The sequence below is a fragment of the Clarias gariepinus genome, chromosome 12, assembly GCF_024256425.1.
Source record: "Clarias gariepinus isolate MV-2021 ecotype Netherlands chromosome 12, CGAR_prim_01v2, whole genome shotgun sequence".
Taxonomy (NCBI): domain Eukaryota; kingdom Metazoa; phylum Chordata; class Actinopteri; order Siluriformes; family Clariidae; genus Clarias; species Clarias gariepinus.
Genome location: NC_071111.1, coordinates 6,347,501 through 6,364,981, shown reverse-complemented (window position 1 = coordinate 6,364,981; position 17,481 = coordinate 6,347,501). Strand labels below are relative to the sequence as shown.

Genomic DNA, 17,481 nt, shown 5'->3' with positions numbered 1-17,481 from the left:
TTTTTTAAGCGGTTAAATGCAAGATGAAAAATCGATACATTTAAAAAAAAAAAAGTGTTAAATGGATAAATGGAAAGACATTTTTGTAGAGAATTGTGTCTGAAGTTAAAAGTCCTGACAGCTCTGTACAAAGAGATGAAAGAACTTTGCGATCTCTTTTCCCTCATAGATTCATTTTATACATGTTAAACCAGTATTTCTCCAAAATGAATAAGTTCCTCTAACCTGTGGCAGTGAAACGCTAAATATTGACTAGAATTTGTAAAAACAACCCAAAATCCCCATTATGTATTGTGACTTTTCCAGGTGTCTTTAAAGGCTTTAGCGCTGCCGCTGCTCACGTAACTCTCCACTGCTTATGTTCAAATCATCTCCACACACAAACATTGTTTAACTACAGTCACTCTACACAACACACTCACACACAGATGAGCATAGCAGGGTGTAAACACTCGGTGTGTATGTCTACACTGAACGCAGTGGTGTCAATGAGATATTAAGGATATTTCCCACCAGACACAAAGGCTCGGGATGATCCAGCTGTTTCACCTGGATTACCTCCGGATCAAATCCGCACCATCTCTCCTTTCATTATCTAATATGGAGTGTAATCCTCTTGTGGAATTAATCAGCTTTAACGAGCGTTTGTTATCACGCTGAGCTGGAAATAAATTGCTCTGGTAAAGGGGTGGGGGAGAGGTGTGAGGGAGGGTGTGGGATGTTTAAGTATCGTCAGAAGGGAGGTTTAAGTATTGTCAGCTTTACACACATTTTTAAACTTCAGTTAGCGCTTTATCCTGGTAATACACCAATCGCACCAATTGCATGTTCGCAGCAAAAGTGGACCAGGAGACACCAGTGCACCGACATGTTTTCAGGAGGAAACTAAATATATTTTAAACAATAGATCAGTTGTGTTGATTCACATTGATTTGCACCGAACGAGTGAACTAACCCCTCCATTTGAAGACAAATCAGAAATCTCAGTGTCCTCAGTCCCTCATTGAACTGACCCAGGGATCTGTCTCTTACTTTACTCATAGAGAAATGCAGTTCTTCAACACATTTACGTAGGCATTCTTTCATGAGATCACATCTATTAAGCTAAAATCTCCATATCCCACTAAAATCATACTATATAAATTATTGGTAGTTCAAGCCACCAATAGCTGTGATTTTGGGCCCTGTAGTGTATCACTGCTTCCCCTATGGTAAGGTTGACTTTTGCATGGAATTGTCTGATTACTGTATGATGGATGCACCGTCATTATTAAGGCCTAGCAATAAACAAATGGAACAGGTTTTTATTTATCAAAGAGAAATGCATAATTGTTCTAGTGATAAAGTTTCCTCTAAGAGGGTGTTTAGTTCATATTTAAGGAAAGAGTCTTTAGTGACCTTTGTATAACATCACAACTCTAATTGGTTTATTTCTTCTGTACCACAGCATTATGTCATTGTTAACCCTTTATAGGGAACTCATTTATATAATTTGTTAAATACTTTAAAAATAAACATTTGTTTTTGTCATTTTTATGTTGCAAATCAAGGTCTTAAAATATATGATTCTTCACTTGTCTAGGGTAATAATTGTTTCAAAAAGTGCCTTGAAGGCAGATAAAGTTAAAGGTACAATTCTGATATTCACATATCTAAATCTTCAAATGAAAAAAAAATCTACATCATGCTTTTTCTCTTTCTTTAGGTACGGATGCTGACACGTGTTAGTTACCAAATTGGGTTCTTCACCTGACTAAGGGTTAAAAATGCAATAAAAAGAAAGAATTTAGAATTCACTTTAGCGCGTATAAAGTGTCAGTAAAAAAAAAAGTTTCTGTTCTCGCTTACGTTGTGCTAGTTGTAAACGTTAATTCCTTCAGATTTCTTCTTGTGAATTAAATAAAACAACAACAACAACAACAACAACAACACTTTGTCACGTTGGTCACGGCAGCTCAAGTCATGTTGTCCTCCATGCCAGCAGAGGGCACCCTGAATCGTCTTCATCAGTCATTTCCTGTCCGTAAACTATAAACTACGCACATATTTAGACTCACACATACACAGTCACATTGCGAAAGTCTTGCTGATGTTTATACTGTTACGTTCTGAGCTGCTCGTCTCTGAGATGTTCTCCTGCCTGTTCTTCAAATTTATTTACTGGAGTCTGCTTTGACTTTGTTTTAAAACCTCCAGCACAGGAAGCATAAACCATGTCCAGAGTCTCTTTTGGACATCACCAAGAAGCCAGAAAGAAACAAAATGCTCTGTTCCCTTGGAAAACGTCAACTTATGACTCTTACAAAGCACTAAAACTGGAGACTCCTTCCCTAAATGTTAAACAAACATTTGTTAACTTTTAAAAAGCAATTAAATTTTTTAAAAAATTTTTTTTAAAGTCCCAGTAACAGTCTCGTCTTGCTTTATGCAGATGTCAACATTGTTCTCATTTCTATCAAAAGTTACTAATAAATTACTTAACTGCGTTATCTTTACCATCTCGCTAATTATGTTTTCGACCAATAGGCGCAAGTATTATTACATCATTGTGCACTCATGTCCGTCTGGCTTCTCCTTAGCTCTGTTAAATGTAAATTGTTTGTATTTAACAATTCAAACATCTCTCTCTCTCTCTCCCTCACACACACACACACACACACACACACACAGTAATTCCATGTCCATGTGTTCGTCCCATGTGACAGGGCCAGGTGTGTTCCCGCGTCCGTCCCCTGGGACAACGGCTCTGTCATACGGCGAACTAACAAGGGAAATGCTGTATGTCCTTTTAATTTTTAATCTATAATATCATTTAAGAGATTTGATTATGGGCCTTTAGAGCTTAAGACGGGTGTGCCATTTGATTTTCTTGCACACCATGGGATATGTGTGTGTGTGTGTGTGTGTGTGTGTGTGTGTGTGTGTGTATGTGTGTGTATGTGTGTGTGTGTTAGTTTTTGAGACACAAAACAAGACAGAGACGAGTCCTAAGACATTATTGGCATGCAAGTGAAAAAGCAAAAACAAACAAAAAAAAAAATGTTGTTTCACATTAAGCTGAATTGAGGTCAGGCTTTGGCTTTATCTTTACCGTCATGTTTTTTCATTCCTTTTTCTTCTTCTAAAGTAAGTCATTCGGAAGCTTTTATCTTATTAAAGCATTAGCGGCAACATCTGGAGCACTGCTCATCCCAAACAGAGGTATTGTAGAGCATTCTGAGGATGGGGGACTTCACTTAAAGTTAATAAAAAAAAAACAACAACAACAACAAAATGCAGCTTGTCAGAGTCACTGAGAAACAACAAAGCGTGAACGTCTCTGTCTAGAAAACTTCAAGTTACATTTTTATGTCTAATGCTAAAGACTCTATCCATAAATGTAAAACAAACATGCAGACAGGACACTTTAGAGTAAAAATATGACTCAATTTAATTTTAGGGGCATTGCAAATTTCCATTTGATTCAACAGCATTACAACAACAATACTTTGATTTGTTTCAAAAAGATATAATTCTAAAGAAATACTATGTAACTTTTGCTTTAACTGTTGATTGTTTAAATGCCATGGTTTGATGATCTTCTTTTTCTTGCCTTCTGATCTTCTGCTCCACTCCAGTGCAGTAGGTGGTGTAACGGTAATGCACCAACCGTTCATAAACTAAAAAACAAGCCTTGATTTTTCGAAATGAAATTAATAAATTGAGTGAGAACTTGCAGGCAGTTTGTATTTTCAGTAAAAGCCGATATTTAATTAATTTTTATAAAATTATAAAAATAATATTAAATTAATAATTTTTAAAACTAAGAATTTATTTAAAATTGAAAATGATTCGAATCTACAAAACAGAAAGATCTATTACACTGATAAACCACAGACAAAAAAAGTCTTAATTATACAGCATTTAATTGAAGGAATTTGCTAAATTGCATTATAACTAGCTTATATGTTAGTTTGGATAATGGCAAGGAAATAGCAGCTGAAGAAGCTATACAAGTTCACTACCAAGCCAGCTACTTGTGACCTGTACTAATATATATAAATATATATTTTTATTTTTTATTTTTTTACTTTTTTTTACATAAAATCAATTTTAGGGTTCACTTGGTTCCTCACTGTCGCCCCCGAAATCTATCCATTTAGCTCTTCATACTAAACAAATCTTTATTCCATACAATCATAATCATAATCAGCAAACTGGATCAGCGACACCATCAAAGCATCCTCAGAACTTCCTCAGGTCACATGATTGGGAGGTTCCTTTCCCTACAATACCTTTTGTGGCCCCTAGGGGTCTGTGAGTCATGTTGAAAACCCAGGACCTGTAAGATGATATATCTAGCTTGCTCAAAGGAGGATTGTGTATCCCTCATTCCTGCTTCTTTCTCTGTTTGCTAATGAGGCAAGCACGTCTAAACAGACCGCTTGTAAATTTCTACCCCCATACCACTTTTTTTTTTCTTTTTTCTTCGGCGAAAGGTAGTGCAGATTTTTAGACGTGGTGTCCAATTTGGGTCATCAGCAGCAGCTTTTATTAAGTATTCCAAACAGGAAATCACTCTTAGAGACGCATTGAACTTTCAGTCTTCAGCGCTGGATTGTATAAATGAAGAATTGGACAATAGATAATCATGTGTGGTTGTACATTTTTTAATTCCCCCCAACTCACACAAACACACACACACACACACACACACGTGCACACATCCTTGTCCTCCATCTCCACTCTGAGACTAAACAACATCACCACGCAGGAAGGAACAGCCTGTCGCTAAATTATACCGAGCGGCCGTTTACATCCCTCCGGATAAATATTTACCGACCCGCCTTGTGATTAGCCACCTCCGCTAACTGTCCACCCCGCTCAGGCCCTGCCTCTCCTCGGGACCACCTTGGTGAACAATGGCTCTTTCAGGAGAGTCACACAAACACACACACACACACATACACAGAGAAACCCTCCAGACCTACAGCCTTGGGGACTGAGCAGGAAGTGGCACTCAGTGCCCCAGACGTGGTGTAGGAGGCTTTTGGGGGGGGAGGGGAAGCAGGTAATTGAACCCCTGTAGGTCTGGGTTACTTTTCAGAGCTCGTCTAGGTTTGTCTCAGATGTGTGTGTGTGTGTGTGTGTGTGTGTGGGTAGAACGAGATGGATTTCAGGGTCAGTGAACAGCGCTTAGCGTTCTGTCAGGACATACCGGCTTACGCAGGTCTGGGGAACAGATGCCTTGCTAAGCCCCGCCCACTTTCCTTGATTGCATTGTGTCTCATTAACAGATGTTTCAATGTTATTATTGTATTAGAGCTGAAATGAATAGGCAGATGTGTATGCTGGCATTATGATTAGTGTGTGTGTGTGTGTGTGAGAGAGAGAGAATTCAAAATTAATCTTGCTTCACTTCCAAGTGAACCCCTACAATACTCTCTATTTGTATATCATCTCTTTCCCTTACGTAAAGCTCTTTATGAACACTTGCGACACTTGTATCCTCAGGCCATTCGGTAACGTGTCTTTCACTTATAATAGTCGTATTAGCACTTAATGTGATGACATCATTGTTACAGGGTTATACTTGCCAACATCATGATGACATATTTTCTTCATAAGTGTATTTTTTCTGTGCATAACCGTCCAGTTATGGCAACAAACCCTGACCTTCTATAGGCTCATCGTTTCATTGAGAGTGCTTATAACAAGGTTATAAACACAGTAATAACAGGAGTATGTGCAAGAGTTTTTGCACACATGACATAATAGTGAGAGGAATATTTTGTCAGACCCTTTAATCATTTCTGCCTATAAGATGTTTATTAACACTAACGTTAAACACAATGTCGTGACATTATACTGACAGGGCTATAGAAATATGTGTTGTGTATTTCTGCTCATAAGCTGCTTATAAATACTTATAACAATGGCATGGAATGACTGTGACAGGTTTAAATAATGTGTTACGTATTTTCTTTTATAATTATATACTCATAACACAGCTATTATCAGCATTGCTTTACTTATTTCTCCTTTTAAGCCCTTTGAGAGTATGTATAACTCTCCCATTACATAATGACAGCATTATGTAAAGTATGAATCTTATTTCTTCTTATGAGCCTTAGGTGATGACATGACACCATAACAATAGGATTATAGGTTTTTTTTTTTTATATTGTTTATATTTGCCATACAAGTTTCTCATGAACACTTGCCATATTATTGCCATAATAGTCACAGGATTATTTTAATATTTCTTATTTCTGCTTATAAGCTGATTATGAATACTTCTAACAACTTCATGAAATTATAACAAAAGAAAATATTAGGTGTGTTCCTAATTTTGCTCATGAGCTGTTTATGAATTATGAATGTTAGGGTAATATAAAGGCATAAACATGCAATGTTAGGTTTTTTTTTTTTTTGGCTTAATGAGCTGTCTTTATAAATACTTATAGCAATACCAGTGCATCATAATTACATTGATAGGTAAGGGTAGTTTCTTTTTATTTGCTTATGAGCTGCTTATGTATACTTATAACAGTGTTAATACCAGCATGACAGCATGCACATGTAAAGGTAGTTTCTATTTTATTTTGGCTTATAAGCTTTTCATGAACGCTTATTACAATTGTATTGCATTATAATGCATTATAATGACAAATTATTTCTACTTATGACTTTGTAAATACTTTAACAATGTCATTGCGTTAGAACAACAGGCACATTAAACAACATTCTTTAGTTTTTTTGCTCATAACTGCTTATAACAATGCCGTGGTATCACCATGACAGGGTTAAATAACGTCTTTCTTATATTTTTACGGCATGTCTAAATGCTTATAAACACTTGTAACAATAGTCATGACTTTCTTATGATGGTCTATATACAGTAAATACATGAATTTCTTATTCCTGCTTTTAAGCATTAAACATTCCTTATAACAATGCCATGACATACACTATAACGGGAAAGCTAACATATTTTCCAACTCTGGTTGATAAGCTGTTTATTGAGACTTATAACAGTGTCATGGCATCATAATGACAGGGATATGTAAATGATCTTTCTTATTTCTGCTTATAAGCTGTTCACTAGCTATAATATAATGTCACAGCCTCAGTAAGACAAGGTTATATTCATTAGTTTATATATATACTGTATATTTCTGCTTATAAGCTAGGTATGAATATTTGTAACATAGTCATGACGTCATAGTGACAGGATAATGCGAAAGTTTGACAAATAAGCTGTTTATAAGTACTCGTACAGTACCTATGTCAGGGCATCATAATGACAAGGTTATTGTGGCTAATACTTCTAATAAAACTTCTAATAATACTTCTCACTTTGGTTATGAGCTGTTTATGAGTGCTTATGACAATGGCATGTCATGCTGATGGCAGGTCAGGGTCACATATGGGTTCAGATGACGTTCTAAAGCTCTGAAAGTGGCCATTATTGGTTCTCTTATTAACTTTTTTTCCGATACGCCTCTCGCGTCATTAGGATTTCCGTGTATGTTAGATGACATAATGACGATGCTCATCTGTGTCGCTTGTAGTCTGTCACTTATGGTGTTTCTCAAGCGTCTTAGTCATTGTGTTATAGCTTTGGACAACATCTCAGGTAAGAGCAGGCCAGGTTTAATAGGAGTCTCTCTCTCTCTCTCTCTCTCTCTCTCAGGACAACCAACCAAAAAGACCCTAAAACAAATCCCTCTTTAGTAGCCACACTGCTAATTCAATAACAATCCCGAGCACATCAGACGATGCCCGCACTACGCTGGGCACGGTCCAGGTGATTTTAGCGTTCACGCCGCACTTTTTTCTCTCTCTTTTTCTCTCTTCACAATGCCCAGCTTACTGGTTCCTATTGTCTGACCGTTGTAAAAGACCTGAGAGAGACCAGCAGGAAAGACAAAAGCACCAGTCGCGCGGTGCGGCAGAGGCGATTTCGCATGCACCTGGCATCCGCGGCAGACGAGGGACATTATTAATTGCTAATACATATTTATGTGGCACAAATTTGCCATTTGTTTGTGCATAAAATTATCAATAGGCATGGGGCGCTTAGCCAGAGAAAACGGTGACCTTTTTAAAATAATAATATATGGAGCTCGGCGTGCTTGTTGTCGTTGCACAAGCGTGTGTGTGTGTGTGTGTGTTAAAGCAGAATAACATTCTGATATTTGATGTTTGTGGGGAAAAAAAAACCACAATGAGGAAAGTGAAGAGTCGTTGTAGATGTGTTTTTGGCAGTGACTGTGTAGCTCGCAGGCCTTCTGATAAACACACACACACACACATACACACACACACACACACACACAATTCAATAAGGAATAAATTAGTCCGGTTTCAAGTGACTCCTTCTCCGCACAAACACATTTAGTTTCTATTAATGCCTGATCTGCACTGCCTGCAGCCAAGTGGCCGCCAGACTCGATTACCATAAAGATTAGAACAAAGCTTTTCACATGCAGGTGAACACACTCGTAGTCACCACACACACACACACACACACACGCACACACACACACACACACTGCTGATCCCCCTTCCCTTTGTGACATCTTTGCATACAAATTCAAATAGATAAAAAAACAAGTGTCAAAGAGAAACCAGTCAGTCCGAATGTCTCTCTTATGCATGTTCATAACTGTGACATAAACATTCATAAAGGCGTATATGTCTAGACCATGATTAAAGCTGCTTTGCTAATTTTGTCACAATTATGTCACATTGACATTTTCTGAGCAGCTGTTGTCTTTTGTACTGTTCCCATTATATAAGTGTTATAATGGTGTAATAATGTGACATAAGCCTGCCATATGCCATAAGTTCATCAAGGAAACACACACACACACACACACACACACACACACACACACACACACACACACACACACCGGTTTGAAGAGCTTGTTGTGTAATAGGTATTTAAGCATGACCGATCATAGCTCTGTAATAACAGGGTTATGTATGCTCTATGCTGGGTGTGTATTGTACGAGACGTTTCTTGTTGTTTCTTGCTAATGATTTGGTTGTGATGCTGCAGTGACAGGGATAATATCATGATACGGTTATATACTGTAACGGTGCATTTCTTATACTGCTGTCATGACTGGGTTATGATGCACTTTTAAAAGATGAATGATTCTGCTCATAAGACCTTTATTATCCTTTTCACTTGTAGGGTTACAGTATGTGAGTTATTGTGTACGTTGCTTTGGATTTGTTTATAACAATCTTATGATGTCATAATGACGCGTTTGTGTATTTCTTTTTTTTTCCTGTATGTTTTTTTCAGGTCCTGATGTAACTTGGCTATTTTTTAAGATTTCCAAATTGTCTATAACGGCTTATTACAACATGATGATAACAATTCTGGATTATTTCTTGAAACTTGCAGGAAATCATGATTCTTGTTTCTGAATGTTTATAAATGTCTAATAATGTAATGACACTTTAATACACAGTTACTTATAGAATCTCTCTCTCTCTCTCTCTCTCTCTCTCTCTCTCTTCATACCGCCCTCTCCCTCTCTCTCTCTCTCTGTTTATACCTCTTTCTCTTTTCATACCTCTCTCTCTCTCTCTCTTTTCATACCTCTCTCTCTCTCTCTCTCTCTCTCTCTCTCTTTTCATACCTCTCTCTCTCTCTCTCTCTCTCTCTCTCTTTTCATATCTCTCTCTCTCTCTCTCTCTCTTTTTATACCTCTCTTTCTTTCTCTCTTTTCATACCTCTCTCTCTCTTTCTCTCTCTTTTCATACCTCTCTCTCTCTCTCTCTTTTTATACCTCTCTTTCTTTCTCTCTTTTCATACCTCTCTCTCTCTCTCTCTCTCTTTTCATACCTCTCTCTCTCTCTCTCTTGCTCTCTTTCTTTTCATACCTCTCTCTTTATTTTTACTCTCCTTATTCATTTCGGTTTCTCTGCATCCCTCTTTCATTTCATTCCTCTCTCTTTACTTCTCTTTTTCTTCATCCATTTATTGCTCCTTCCATCCCTTTCACTGTTTTTTATTCTTCTCACTTTCTTTTTATTCCTCCCTCTCTCTTTTTTTCTCTTTTTATCTCTTGTTCATCCTTGACTCTCATCCCCCCCGTCTTTCTTTCTTTCTTTCTTTCTTTCTCTCTTTCTCTCTCTCTCACACACACACTCTCTCTATCTTTTCATTTCTCTTTATCTGCATCCTTCTCTCATTTTATTCCTCTGTCTTACTATTTAACAATTTCTCTCAATCTTGCCTCTTTCTTTTCATCTTTCTTCCATTCATTAATTTTTGTCCTTATCCATCATCTGTTCTTTTCATTCATTTTTATTTTTAAATTCTTCTCACTTCTTACCTTTTTATTCGTCGCTTCCTCTTATTATTTTTATTATAATTATTCCTCTTTCTTTGTCTTTATCTCTCTTAAATTTTTTCCCTCTATTTATCTCATCTATTTCTTGCTTCTCACTCTACTCTTCTTTTTGGTTCACCCCTTCTTTCTTGCTCTCTTCATCTTTTTTCTCTTTAACCCTCGGACTCCTTGTCTCCTTCTTTTTCTTTCTTTCTTTCTTTCTTTCTTTATCTTTCCTTTCATGACTCTGTCTCTCTTCACATCTCTCTCTCTCTCTGTTAGGACTCATGCGTTCCCTGATGGACGAGTGGTGTGTAGACCGGTCTCCGTCCCGCGGTCAGTAGGTGAGTTCCTCCAGGAGCGCCGAGACACGGCGAGTAAATGAATCAGGTCCTCGCTGTACGCCGGCATTAAAGAGCCTCGTATCATCACTGTGACCAAATTATATCAACATTACAGCCATCGTTACCGCCAAAGCCGTTACCATGGATACACGAGTCTCAGCCAATAAAACACACCGTTCACTCATGACCAATAATACAGCGGGCGCTGAGGATCCTGTCGCGGATCTCACCTGAGAGACAGAGAGAGAGAGAGAGAGAGCATGAGGGAAACAGGTCAAGACAAAGAGAGACACAGAAAGATAGAGGCAGACAGTAAGAGGGACAAAATGAGACAGAGAGACAGTGGGGTAAAGATAGAGAGGTGGACAGGAGCAGAGAAAGAGAGAGAGAGAATGAAATAGAGGAAGAACGCACAACAGAGAGACAAATAGAGAAAGAGAGAGAAAAATAGAGACTGGGAGAGACAGATAGAGATAATGTGACAGAATGAGACATACACAGAGAGACAGAAAGACACAAGAAGAGCGTCAAAAAGAGAGAGAGAGAGAGACAGAACTGAACTGATAAAGAACGAGAAAGTACTAAAGAGAAAGAGTGTGTGTGTGTGTGTGTGTAAGAGACAGAGAGACATGTTAATAGAGAGTACAGTAAGGACAGATGGAAAGAAAGACAGGATGAGAGTTAAAGTGAGTCCGGGGTTGAGACAGCTGAAAGAGATGGAGAAGAGGAAGAAGGAACGAGTGAGCGGTCAGGGAAAAAAGACACAGAGTGACAGAGAGACGCAGGACAGCTCGAGGCCTGAACTGGACGCTTTGCAGCAACAATACAGTGCAACTGAAACACACACACACACACACACACACACACACGGGTTAGTCAGCTGGAAAGTGCCGCAGTCTGAAACACAAATTGTTTTTCTGTCAAATACACTCAAGTGCACGCTTGGCAGGACGGGGTGTCGGGTGACATATGGGTTCACTCCTGACACTGCCCAGGACACAGAGCCGAGCTCGGAAAAAACACAGGGTTGGGGTGTGTGTGTGTGTATGTGTGTGTGTGTGTGTGTGCGCAAGTCACACTGTACTGTAAATCATGGAGGACAATTATCATGTAAAGTTCATATAGTCAGTTTTCCACAAGTGATGGCTGATTGAAAACTAAGATCAATTAAAAAAACATAACCTTTTATCTTAAAATCACATACAACCCACATATGACCTTTATAACACATTAATAATAAATAAAGTATAACTATTTTATAGGGACAATAAGGCTCTTTATTTATAAGTGACAATAAAGACAGGTTTATGGTAAAACTCTAACCACAGATTTGTCATACTTTTAGGACATTAAGCATGATGAAAATAAACTCTACATAACAGTTTATAAGAGTATTATAAATGCAAATTATTTACAGCTTTGATTAGATGAAGCCATGATCAGAGTCATTTGTTTGAGCTTGAGCTATAAATGAAATGGTGTTCATAGTTTGGTTCTCAAAACGTTCAATACTTCATAAAGCTTCATAAGATATGATAAAATAATACAGAAGGAACTCTCTTCAACTGTTACTCATATTTTTCTTTGTTTTCTCTTTCATAATAAACCAAAGGTGTATGCTTAATAAGAAATGTATTTAACTTCAGCCTTGTATAAACCCGTTATTATAGCTTAATAGCATACGTGTGCAGTGCTTATAAATGTGCCTAGTCTATGTCTGTTGAAATAAGATGTTACAGTTCATGAAATAATTGTGATTTAATTCACGCATGTTTTTTTTTAATATAAAATCAAAAGTAGTTTTTAAAGGCTACATAACCCCTACATAAACTGTTATTAACACTAGCTAACCTCGCTGCTTGAGTGAGATGAATTTCTATTTACGAAACTTAAGAAATAAGACATAATTCCAAAATCCTTTTGAAAAATATATATAAATATGTACTGTGTGTAGGTTTATACAGTTGTCATGAATAGCGTATGTATGACTTATGAAGCCCTATGAACAACATAAAAAGGAACAAATAAGTGCATATGTTTTGAAAAAGAAATACTAAAGCATATTTTTTTTTACATATATATATATATATATATATATATATATATATATATATATATATATATATCGTATGTTATAAAGGGCTTGAGTAGGTCTTATGTAACCGTAATATATAATCTTAATATAAGTTTTAATAGGTACATACGCATATGTACCATATGTAGATACATGTATGCAAAAAAAAGTTACAGTTACACATTAAATGTTCTTTGTATGTACACATATTGCTTTATATAAAGAGGCAGGCATATATAGGTCTAATGTAGCCTTATGACCAACGTACATCTTTCTTTACAGGAATAAAGATCTACGTAGGTTTATGCCAGTTGTCCTGACTGGCTTCTGTAGGTCGCTATGTAGCCCTATGAACAACGTATCTAAGTAAAACAGAATGTAAAGTTTTACATTGATGTAATATCAGTTGTAGTGGAGGGCTTATGTAGGCAGCATGTAGCCCTATGAACACACTGTGTAAATAAGTTGAGTTTATTATATGTTGAACATTATAAATACTGTATATGTCGGTTTATGTCATTAGACATGAAGCTCTATAAACACTGTGTCTAATGAATTTTTTTTTGCCAAAAATACATAATCCTACATTCGTAATTCTTGTCATAAATCTATAAAAATGTATGCACGTACCATATGCATGTCCGATGTTGTGAAGGGCTTATATAGGTTTCTAATGTATACTTATGAACAGTGTGTCGTTGTCTTGTTAATAACGTTACTAACCACTTATATCTTTTAATGTACAAACTAGTGATATAGGATCATGCTGTACATTAAACTTTGTAACTCTAGATATATCCAAGTCATTAGGTTGCCATGAAGGGCTTGTGTTGATGCCGCATAGTGAAGTAAAGTGTAAGTTATGTCATATTTCCTCAAGCTCGTGTCCGATGACCTCCTCGGTGGACGAGTAACGCCGCCTAAACCCCACATCCTCGGAACGTTCTGAGTGTCATAAAAGCTTTTGTAGGATCGTTTAAAGAGCGGGCGAAAGCGTGCTTCTGTAACCTCTGACCTGATTTCCTTCAAGTGCGCGTTTAAAGGAAAGCCTAACAACAGGGAGTCTGCTCGGACAGGAAGTCATGTCTTGTAACAGGAAGTTGTCGAGCTGTAAAATTGTTCTGGATGTTGTAACCTTGATGACCTTCTCTAATGATGCAACATCCTGTTTTTTAAGTCTGTGCATGTTTGTAAGTGTGTGTGTGTGTGTGTGTGTGTAAGAGAGAGATCTGGGACTGTCCCAGAATGCAATGCTGTAGCTATAAGATACTGAGTTACTGCAGAGATCGCAGGAGATAAAAGTGTGTGTTAGCATGAATGTTAAGGCTAACCTGATGACAACATGACAAGACTAAACTTCACTTCTGCTTCACTACTACCAGCAGAGCATTATGGGTAATTTAGGAAACTGTTCACTGAAGACCAAATAATAACAGACCAAATTAATTGACCGTGTTGAACCATCTCACTGTCTGTATTCCTTTCTCTCTCTCTCTCTTGACCGGGCTTTCTCTCTTGATCCCTCTGCTCCAAATCATCATCTGTTGTTAGGATCTCTGGTCCAGAGGGGGTTTGTGGTTGACAGATTGTCCTGCGCTATCCCCCGTCGAGCGATGTGCCCAATATGCCCAGTGTTACTCTATTCCCAAACCTCTATAGACTCTCGCTTCTTTCTTCCGTACACACCTGGGTTTTCACATTCAGGTTAATAGGTGTGTATGAATGAAGGAATGTCCTCGTCAGGACAGGAAGTCTCTCTCTCTCTCTCCCTTTCTTTGCTTTGACATACACGTCCTTTGAAGTGTTGCAATAAGAGGTCGGGGGTAGCGCCGGACACCCCTCATCAACATTATCATATAAACAGCCAATATCCAGCTCTGTCTAAAGTCTCGCTCTGTCTGGCGAGAGCTCGGCGTTGGAGCTTGTACTTCAATTTATGCCGAGACAAGAGATGAAAAGGACGTATGAGAAAAGCCTCAGGAGAACTCGGGTACACAAATAGTGGCGGTGACTAAGAGTGTGTTCTGATGTGCAAGAACTATATTATTTTTCAGATATTTACATCTTCGAGAGTGGAAATTTCCAGAACCATTAGTCAGACGTGAGAGAGGTCTCTGGGACAAATTTCTGCCGAATTCTTTAATCTGATTGGTCAGAACATGAGAACTGATATTAATGGGTTCTTGTTTTAACAGTGCGTTCCCATGAACTTGTACAGCGAATTATTAACTAACAATAAACAGTTAAAAACATTTGTACAGTAAGCATTAGCTATGTTTACATGGACAACATTTACTTAATTTGATTGTAATTTAATCTGATTGATTAATGATTCCAACTGTTTACATGGATGACAATCTGATTAGATGTGCTCAAAGTGTTTAATCAGAGAAAAATCTTTTTGACATGCGCTAACTGGGTCTGCCCACTGTAAAGCGTTTAATTCACCGGAGATTTGAAAGAAAAACAGAATCGATTAATTCATTTTTATATTAGGCTGGTGGTTTAGTGGTTAGCACTATCACTCATGCCCCCTTTCGGGCCTGGGATCGATTCCTGCCTGTCTGTGTGCATGGAGTTTGCATGTTCTCCCCGTGCTTGGTGGGTTTCCTCCGGGTATTCCAGTTTCCTCCAACAGGCCAAAGACATGTAGGGTAATTGGCGTTAACAAATTGCCCAGTGTGTGAATGCATGTGTGAGCTGTGGACCAGAGGACCTACCTACTGTACTGTTATAAAAAATCTAATTTTGAAATGCTTTATTATGCATAACATGGAGAGCCAGTCAGTGCTTCTTCCTTAGCCAGAGACACAGTACATGAAAGTCTGAAGTAAAGTCAGGTGGAAGACCATTGTTTATTCCCACAGAATTTACTGATCAGAAACAGAAGCAGGTGTCAGGGGAAGCCCAGTGGTTAAGCCATTGGACTACGGTTTGAAAGGTCTCAGGTTCAAACCCAACGACCAGCATGTTGCCACTGTTGGGCCCTTGAGCAAGGCCCTTAACCCTCAACTGCTCAGATGTATAATGAGATAAAAATGTAAGTCGCTCTGGATAAGAGCGTCTGCCAAATGCCTAAGCAAAAACGTTCCTCCTGGAAACTCACCCCTAATGTTTCCCCTACATGAGGCAAATGTGTGGAAACAATCATATTTCCATATCCGTAAGGGGACCTCTGGTCAATATCAGGATCAGGTCAGATTGTTCTTCCTGTGGTAGTCAAATGATGCAATTATATTCCAATTAGGATAACACTTAAAATTGCTAGTGTAATATTAGGTTCTATGTAAACTCATACATCGATATGGTGACTTCTTCTTAAAGAGAAGATTTTGTTATTTTCTTTTTTCCTTTTCAGTTTTGCATGCTGTGGAGGGACAAGTGAGAAACAAATGTGACGTGTTGTTTTAAAATAAATAAGAAATTATAATAGATGGAATATTGCTTTGGCATTAAAACACCTTCTGGATGCGCCGTTATTGGAAATTATGCAAATTCACTATTACATCACACCATCATGCGGTAGACAGACATGCTCCCAGAACAACTATGAGTTTTGACCACAACCACAGAGCTTACAAGCAAAAACAAACAAACAAAAAAAATCCAATTGTGACCTCATAAAAGACTTTTGACCAATCAGATCCGGCTATGCAAATGATTAGAGGACGAGTTACACAATGCATTCATTTTCTGACAGGGGTATTAATTGGTTGTGTGATTGTTGTTTGTGGATGGACTTAAGTCTCGAGCTAAGAGCATAATTGTGGCCCATGTTTTCTAAAAAACTTGTAGGAAAGCCAGATTTGTGGAGCAATTTTGCATAAATATGACAATTTATAGTCTTTGTTTTTTTGAAGCAATTTTTCTTCTTGTTTCTTCTTCTTTCACTTTCTGTCTTATGTGCGTTTAGATAAAGTGTTCCTCAGGGAGACAAACTGAACAGGTATCTCTATTCTTCTCCACCTTCGTTAGCAGACCTGTGTTCTCGCCAATTAGCACAAATAAACACAACAAAACACGGGCATTAGCGGGAATTGTTCTACAGCGCTGAAGGAGGTTCAGGAGAATACTCAGGAGTCATTTCCGCTACCTTCCTCTCAATTTATTTCCTCTTTCATCTCAGGTGCTCCGTTTTCAGCTGGATAAATCTTAAAAGGCTAAAACATATTGTGTTTGCATGTACACGAGCATCCAAAACACATGGAGTGGGTGACTTTAACTGTGACTTTAACCTTGATTTGTGAAAAAGCGTCTATTTTTACAAACAGTACAATAAGGCTCCATATGTTTTGTCATTAAAATCCGTGCTGTGTTTATTTTCCTTCTTTAAATAAAATTATTGTGTTTGATCTGATCTGACAAAAAAACTAGCTTGTGAATTAAAATGTTGTAAAAGCGCTGTACCAAAAGTAATGCAAAAGTGGGCGTAACTTTTTTATTAACTGACGTAGTTATTAAACAAAGGTATCACTCAATATAGTCTCCACCACAAGCCAGGTGTTTTCACCATCATCGAACCCGACTCTCAGAGTGTCTTTACCGTGTCACTGATCACGGTCTCCCACTGCGCAAACAAATAATGGATTACTAGATGAATAACAGGCATGGACGTTCTTCAAAACAAAATTACACTGAGTTAAAGGAGTAACGAATGCAATGTTGATTTAACTTCGCCGTAGTGCTCAGGTTCGAGACACCAGGAGCAGAGTGTGCACTACACCGA

At 37.9% G+C, this 17,481-nt stretch overlaps 1 protein-coding gene across 1 annotated transcript in view; it reads left to right on the top strand.

The window, feature by feature from the left end:
• The window catches only part of sox5 (SRY-box transcription factor 5), a 253,505-nt gene that overhangs the window by 28,988 nt on the left and 207,036 nt on the right, over nucleotides 1-17,481 (top strand). Inside the window, exon 2 of the mRNA XM_053508513.1 lies at nucleotides 10,620-10,681. The gene's annotated coding sequence lies outside the window, so the exon portion shown is untranslated. The remainder of the gene's footprint in view (nucleotides 1-10,619; nucleotides 10,682-17,481) is intronic.